Genomic DNA, 6,874 nt, shown 5'->3' on the forward strand with positions numbered 1-6,874 from the left:
CTTCTGCTGTCTGCCCTCTGGTGGATGAGGCTATCTAAGAGGCTTGAGCAAGTTTACTGATGGGAGGGACTGGTGGTGGGTAGAGCTGACTGTTGCTCTGGTGGGCAGAGCTCAGTAAAACTTTAATCCGCTTGACTGTTGATGGGTGGGGCTAGGTTCCCTCTCTGTTGGTTGTTTTCCCTGAGGCAACCCAACACTGGAGCCTACCCAGGCTCTTTGGTGGGGCTACTGACAGACTTTGGGAGGGCTCACGCCAAGGATTACTTCCCAGAACTTCTGCTGCCAGTGTTCTTGTCCCCACAGTGAGCCACAGCCACACAGCCACCCCCCGCCTCTGCAGGAGACCCTCCAACACTAGCAGGTAGGTCTGGGTCAGTCTCCTGTGGGGTCACTGCTCCTTCCCCTGGGTCCCAGTGTGCACACTACTTTGTGTGTGCCCTCTAAGAGTGGAGTCTCTGTTTCCCCCAGTCCTGTTGAAGTCCTGCAATCAATTCCCACTAGGCTTCAAAGTCTGATTCTCTAGGAATTCCTCCTCCCATTGCCGGACCCCCAGGTTGGGAAGCCTGATGTGGGGCTCAGAACCTTCACTCTGTTGGTTGGACTTCTGTGGTATAATTGATCTCCAGTCTGTGAGTCACCCACCCACCAGTTATGGGATTTGATTTTACTGTGATTGCGCCCCTCCTACCGTCTCATTGTTGCTTCTCCTTTGTATTTGGATGTGGGGTGTCTTTTTTGGTGAGTTCCACTGTCTTCTTGTTGATGATTGCCCAGCAGCTCGTTGTGATTCTGGTGTTCTGTTGAAGCAGCTAGTTGTGATTCTGGTGTTCTCGCAAGAGGGAGTGAGAGCATGTCCTTCTACTCCACTATCTTGGTTCCTCCCGATCGTTTCCTTTGCTCTGCAAAAGCTCTTAAGTTTGATTAGGTCCCATTTGGTTTTTTTTTTTTTTGCTGTTATTTCTTTTGCCTTGAGAGGCTGATGTAAGAAAATATTGCTACAATTTATGTCAAAGTGTATTTCACCCATGTTCTCTTCTAGGAGTTCTATGCTGTCATGTCTTACATTTAGGTCTTTAAACCATTTTGAGTTTATTTTTTGTATGGTGTGAGGGAGTGTTCTAATTTCAGTTGATATACATGTACTTGTCCAGCTTTCCCAACACCAGTTGAAGAGACCATCTTTTCTCCATTGTATATTCTTGCCTCCTTTGCATACATTAATTGACCATGGGTGTGTGGGTTTATTTCTAGGCTCTCTATTCTGTTCCATTGATCTATATGTCTGTTTTTGTGCCAGTACCAGGCTGTTTTGTTAACTGTAGCTTTATAGTATAGTCTGAAGCCTGGATGGGTTATACATCTGGCTTTTTTCTTTTTCCTCAGGATTGCTTTGGCAGTTCTGGGTCTTTTGTGGTTCCATATAAATTTTAGGATTATTTGTTCTAGTTCTGTGAAAAATGTCATGGGTAATTTGATAGGGATCACATTAAATCTGTAGCTTGCCTTGGGTAGTACAGCCATTTTAACAATATTAATTTTTCCAATCTAAGAACATGGAATATCTTTCCATTTCTTTGAATCATCTTCAGTTTCCTTTTTCAGTATCTTGTAGTTTTCAGCATATAGGTCTTTCAACTCCTTGGTTAAGTTTATACCCAGGTATTTTTTTTACATGATTTTAAATGGGATTTTTTTTTTTTTTTTTTTTTACTTTCTGATATTTCATTGTTCATATAAAGAAATGCAACAAATTTCTGTATATTAATCTTCTATCCTGCTACCTTGCTGAATTCATTTATTAGTTCTAGTAGTCTTTGTGTGGAGATTTTGGGCTTCTCTATGTAGAGTATCTTGTCATCTGCAAATAGTGACAGTTTTACCTCTTCCCTTCCAATTTGGATACATTTTATTTCTTTTTCTTGTCTGATTGCTGTGGCTAAAACTTCCAATACTATGTTTAATAACAGTGGTGCGAGTGGGTATCCTTGCCTTGTTCCTTAATTTAGTGGGAAGACTTTCAGCTTTTCACCATTGAGTATTATGTTGGCTGTGGGTTTGTTGTAAATGGCCTTTGTTATGTTGAGATATGTTCTCTCTATACCCACTTTGATGAGAGTTTTTGTCATGAATGGATGTTGAATTTGTCAAATGCTTTTTCTGCATCTATTGAGATGATCATGGTTTTTGTGTTTTCTTTTGTTGATGTGGTGCATCACATTGATTGATCTGCATATGTTGAGCCATCCTCGCAACCCTGGAGTGAATCCAACTTGATCATGGTATATGATCCCTTTTATGTATTGTTGGATTCAGTTTGCCAATATTTTGTTGAGTATTTTCGCATTTATATTCATGAAAGACATTGGCCTGTAATTTTCTTTTTTTGTAGTATCTTTGTCTGGTTTTGATATCAGGGTGATGGTGGCCTCATAGCATGAATTTGGGAGTGTTTCATAGAATGAATTTGGGAGTGTTCCCTCCTTTTCACTTTTTTGGAATAGTTTGAGAAGGATAGGTATAAGTTCTTTATATGTTTGGTAGTATTCCCCAGTGAAGCCATCCAGTTCTGGACTTTTGTTTGCGGGGAATTTTAATCCTTGTTTTCCAGTTGTTTTTGTAGCTCGTCTTTGTTCATTTCTTTTTGTTTGTTTTTCCTTTTGTGGTTTGATGATTTTCTTTTGTAGTATGTTTGAGTTCCTTTCTTTTTGGTTTGTGTGAATCTGTTGTATATTTTTGATTTGTGGTTACCATGGGGTCAAGTATGTTGACCCATAACTAAATCTACTTGCTTTAAACTGATAGTCGTTCAAGTTCAAACACATTCTAAAAGATCTAGATTTTTACACTCCCCTTACCCACATTTTGTGATTTTGATGTCCTATTTTACATCTTCATGCTTATCCTTTTACTGTTTATTGTATTGATAGTTAAAGTCACTTTTACAATTTTTTAAATTGTTTTTTAATCTATGTACTGGCTTGTTTAAGTGATCTTCAATCTTTTTACATATTTGCCTTTCCTATTATGATTTTCCTGTTCCTATAGATTTTTACCTTTCCTCTATTAGAGAAGACCCTTCAATATTTCTTTTAGGATAGGGTTAGTATTGCTGAATTCTTTTAGTTTTTGCTTGTCTGAGAAATTCTTTCTCCTTCTATTTTAAATGATACTCTTGCTGGGTAGAGTATCCTAGGTTGCAAGTTTTTCCCTTTCAGTACTTTGACTACATTTATGCTACCCCCTTCTGGCCTGCAAAGTTTGTGCAGGGAAATCAACTGATAGCCTTATGTGTGTGTGGGGGGGTGTCCCTTTAACTGACTCTTTGTTTTTCTCTTGCTGCCTTTAGAATCTGCTCTTTAAATTTTGCTATTTTAATTATAATATGTTTTGGTCTGGGTCTGTTTGGGTTTATCTTATTTGGGAGCCTCTGTGCTTCCTGTACCTGGATATCTGTTTCCTTCTTTAGGTTTGGGAAGTTTCCAGCCATAATTTCTTAAAATGCATTTTTGATCCCCTTCTCTCTCTCTTCTCCTTCGGGAACCCCTATTATGTGTAGGTTGGCATGTTTTATATTATATAGGTCTTGTATGTTGCTTTCATTTTTTTTTTTCATTTGTCTTTCTGTCTGCTGTTCTGATTGGGTGATTTCCATTATTCTGTCTTCCAAATCACTTATTCATTCTTCTGTATCATTTAGTTGATTGTTGATTGCTTCAACATTGGTTTTCATTTCGGCAATTGAATTGTCTGTTTTTTAAAATTTTATTTTATTTTTTGGCTGCGTTGGGTCTTCATTGCTGCATGCGGGCTTTCTCTAGTTGTGGTGAGAAGGGGCTACTCTTCTTTGCGGTGCACAGGCTTCTCATTGCAGTGGCTTCTCTTGTTGCGGAGTATGGGCTCTAGGTGTGTGGGCTTCCGTAATTGTGGCACGCAGGCTCTAGAGTGTAGGCTCAGTAGTTGTGGTGCATAGACTTAGTTGCTCTGCGGCATGTGGGATCTTCCCGGACCAGGGCTTGAACCTGTGTCTCCTGCATTGGCAGGCGGATTCTTTTTTTTTTTTTTTTTTTTTTTTTGCGGTACGTGGGCCTCTCACTGTTGTGGCCTCTCCCGTTGCAGAGCACAGGCTCCGGACATGCAGGCGCACCACCAAGGAAGTCCCTGAATTGTCTATTTTTGATTGCTTCATCTTTATAGCTTCTAGTTCCTTGTTACAGTGATCTGTGTTTCTATTGATAATCTTTCTTAATTCAGTTAGCATTTTTATTACCACCTTTTTGAACTCGGTGTCTAGTAGACTGGTGAGCTGTTTCATTATTCTTTCAGAGGCTATCTCTTGCTCTTTTAATTGGGAGTAATTCCTCTGCCTTTTCATTTGACTTAACATTCTCTCTATATGAATTTAGGAGAAACAATTATCTACTGTGGTCTTGAAGAGGCATTTTTTTGTGGGAGTGTCTGTGTGTAGACCGTGTGCGTCCAGTGTTTTTGGTGCGAGGGCTGGTTCGGTATGGATGACAGCCACATCTTCCCTCAGGAAGTGCTGGCCATTATCCCCTTGATAGGGGTGTGTGGTTGGTGTTGGAGTATCTAAGGCCTGTGCAGGGTGTGAAGCAGGAGTTCCCCTCTGCTCCACAGCTGTCACAGCTCTGTCAGGGTTGGGGTCTGCTCCTCAGTTGTTGAAGTAGAAGCCCTGAGGGTTGGGTTCAGTCAGGCTCTGTTGCCTTTGGGCACGTGCCCTGCTGCAAATGAGGTAGTTGCTGGAGCAAGTGAGGCCCATGCAGTCACAGGGGACCTATGCGCTACCTGTGTGTGCATCCACAGTTCTGCTCAGAAGCAGCCCAAGGTCGTGTCCCTTTCTCAGTTGTGTTTGTCTCAGATCTACTGCAAGGCTATGCTGTGGAGCAGGCTGAGGCTGGGGGTTGTGATGTGTGGCTGCAGGAATTGAGGTGGCTGCACTGCCCACCAGAGATCTGGGCTGCCTCTGTGGCAGACTTCTCTCAAGACATGTCTACCAGATCCAGCACTAAGCTGTGGTGTGGAGTGGGCAGAGCTGAGGTGTTGACCCCTTTGTATTGGGAAGTATGGTGAGGCGGCACCAGTCAGTGCAAGGCTCTCTCTGCCCTGATTGTTAGTGAGCCAGCATGGGCATACTCCTTGTGAGTGGAGTCTAGGCTTCTCCAGCCCTTCTGTCTATCCCAGTGGATTTCCCAGCAGGCAAGTGGGCTTGTGTCCTCCATGCAAGACCCCAGGACTGGGATACCCAGATTGTGGCTCAACTTGCTTGCTCTCCAGGGCAAATGTTCCAATCCAAGAGTCAGGTCCCAATCCAATGACTTTTTTACCTGTCTTACCCAGTTACATGGAAATCTTTCTTGCAGGTTTGGTTATATAGGAGTTCTGCCAGTTTCCAGTTGGTTTTCCACAAGAATTTTTCCACATGTAGATGTATTTTTGATATGTTTGTGGGGGGGAGGTGAGCTCTATGTCCTCCTACTCCACCATCTTGATCCTCCTTTCTGTCTCTGAGGAGGGAGTGGAGGGACTGACAGCACAGAGCTAAGGTAACTTTTTTTAATTGAAGTATTGTTGATGTACAATATTATATAACTTTTAGGTGTACATATAATGATTCACAATTTTTAAAAGTTATACTCCATTTATACTTATAACTTATTGGCTATATTGCCTTTGCTATACAGTATAGTCTTATAACTTATTTATTTTTATATATAGTAGTTGGTACCTGTTAATCCCCTACCCCTATCGTGCCCCTTCCCCTTCCCAATGGTAACCACTAGTTTGTTCTCTATATCCGTGAGTTTCTTTCTTTTATGTTATATTCAGTAGGTGGTTTTATTTCTTAGATTCCACATGTAAGTGATATCATACAGTATTTTTCTTTCTTTGACTCATTTAACTAAGCATAATACCCTGCAGGTCCATCCATGTTGCTGCAAATGGCAAAATTCATTCTTTTTTTCATGGCTGAGTGGTGTTCCATTGTGTGTGTATTTTCTTTATCCATTTTTCTGTTGATGGACATTTAGGTTGCTTCCATATCTTGGCAATTGTAAATAATGCAGCTATGAACATGGTGTGTATGTATCTTTTCGAATTAATGTTTTTGTTTTTTCAGGTAGATACCCAGTAGTGAAATTGCTGGATCATATGGTAGTTCTATTTTTAGTTTTTTGAGAAACTTCAATGTTTCCTACAGTGGCTGCACCAATTTACATTCCCACCAACAGTGTATTAGGGTTCCCTTTTCTCCACATCCTCACCAACATTTGTTATTTGTGTTCTTTTTTTTTTTTTGATCACGTTTACAAAAAATATCATATTTATGTATAGAAACAAGAGCCTAGAATAAGAGATCCCAAAATGCTAACAATGTGATTGGTATTTTTTTGGCTAATTCAAAAAATAGTTGTTGTTTTTTTAACATCTTTATTGGAGTATAATTGCTTTACAATGGTGTGTTAGTTTCTGCTTTACAACAAAGTGAATCAGTTATACATATACATGTGTTCCCATATCTCTTCCCTCTTGCATCTCCCTCCCTCCCACCCCTCTAGGTGGTCACAAACCACCTAGCTGATCTCCCTGTGCCATGCGGCTGCTTCCCACTAGCTATCCACCCTACGTTTGGTAGCGTATATCTGTCCATGCCACTCTTTCACTTTGTCACAGCTTACCCTTCCCCCTCCTCATATCCTTAAGTCCATGCTCTAGTAGGTTTGTGTATTTGTGTTCTTTTTGATGATAGCCATTCTAACAGGAGTGAAGTGTGATACATCGCTGTGGTTTTGATTTGCATTTCTCTGATAATTAATGATCTTGAGCATCTTTTCCTGTGTCTGTTGGCCATCTGCAT

The sequence above is a fragment of the Physeter macrocephalus genome, chromosome 11, assembly GCF_002837175.3.
Source record: "Physeter macrocephalus isolate SW-GA chromosome 11, ASM283717v5, whole genome shotgun sequence".
In the NCBI taxonomy this organism is placed as follows: Eukaryota; Metazoa; Chordata; class Mammalia; order Artiodactyla; family Physeteridae; genus Physeter; species Physeter macrocephalus.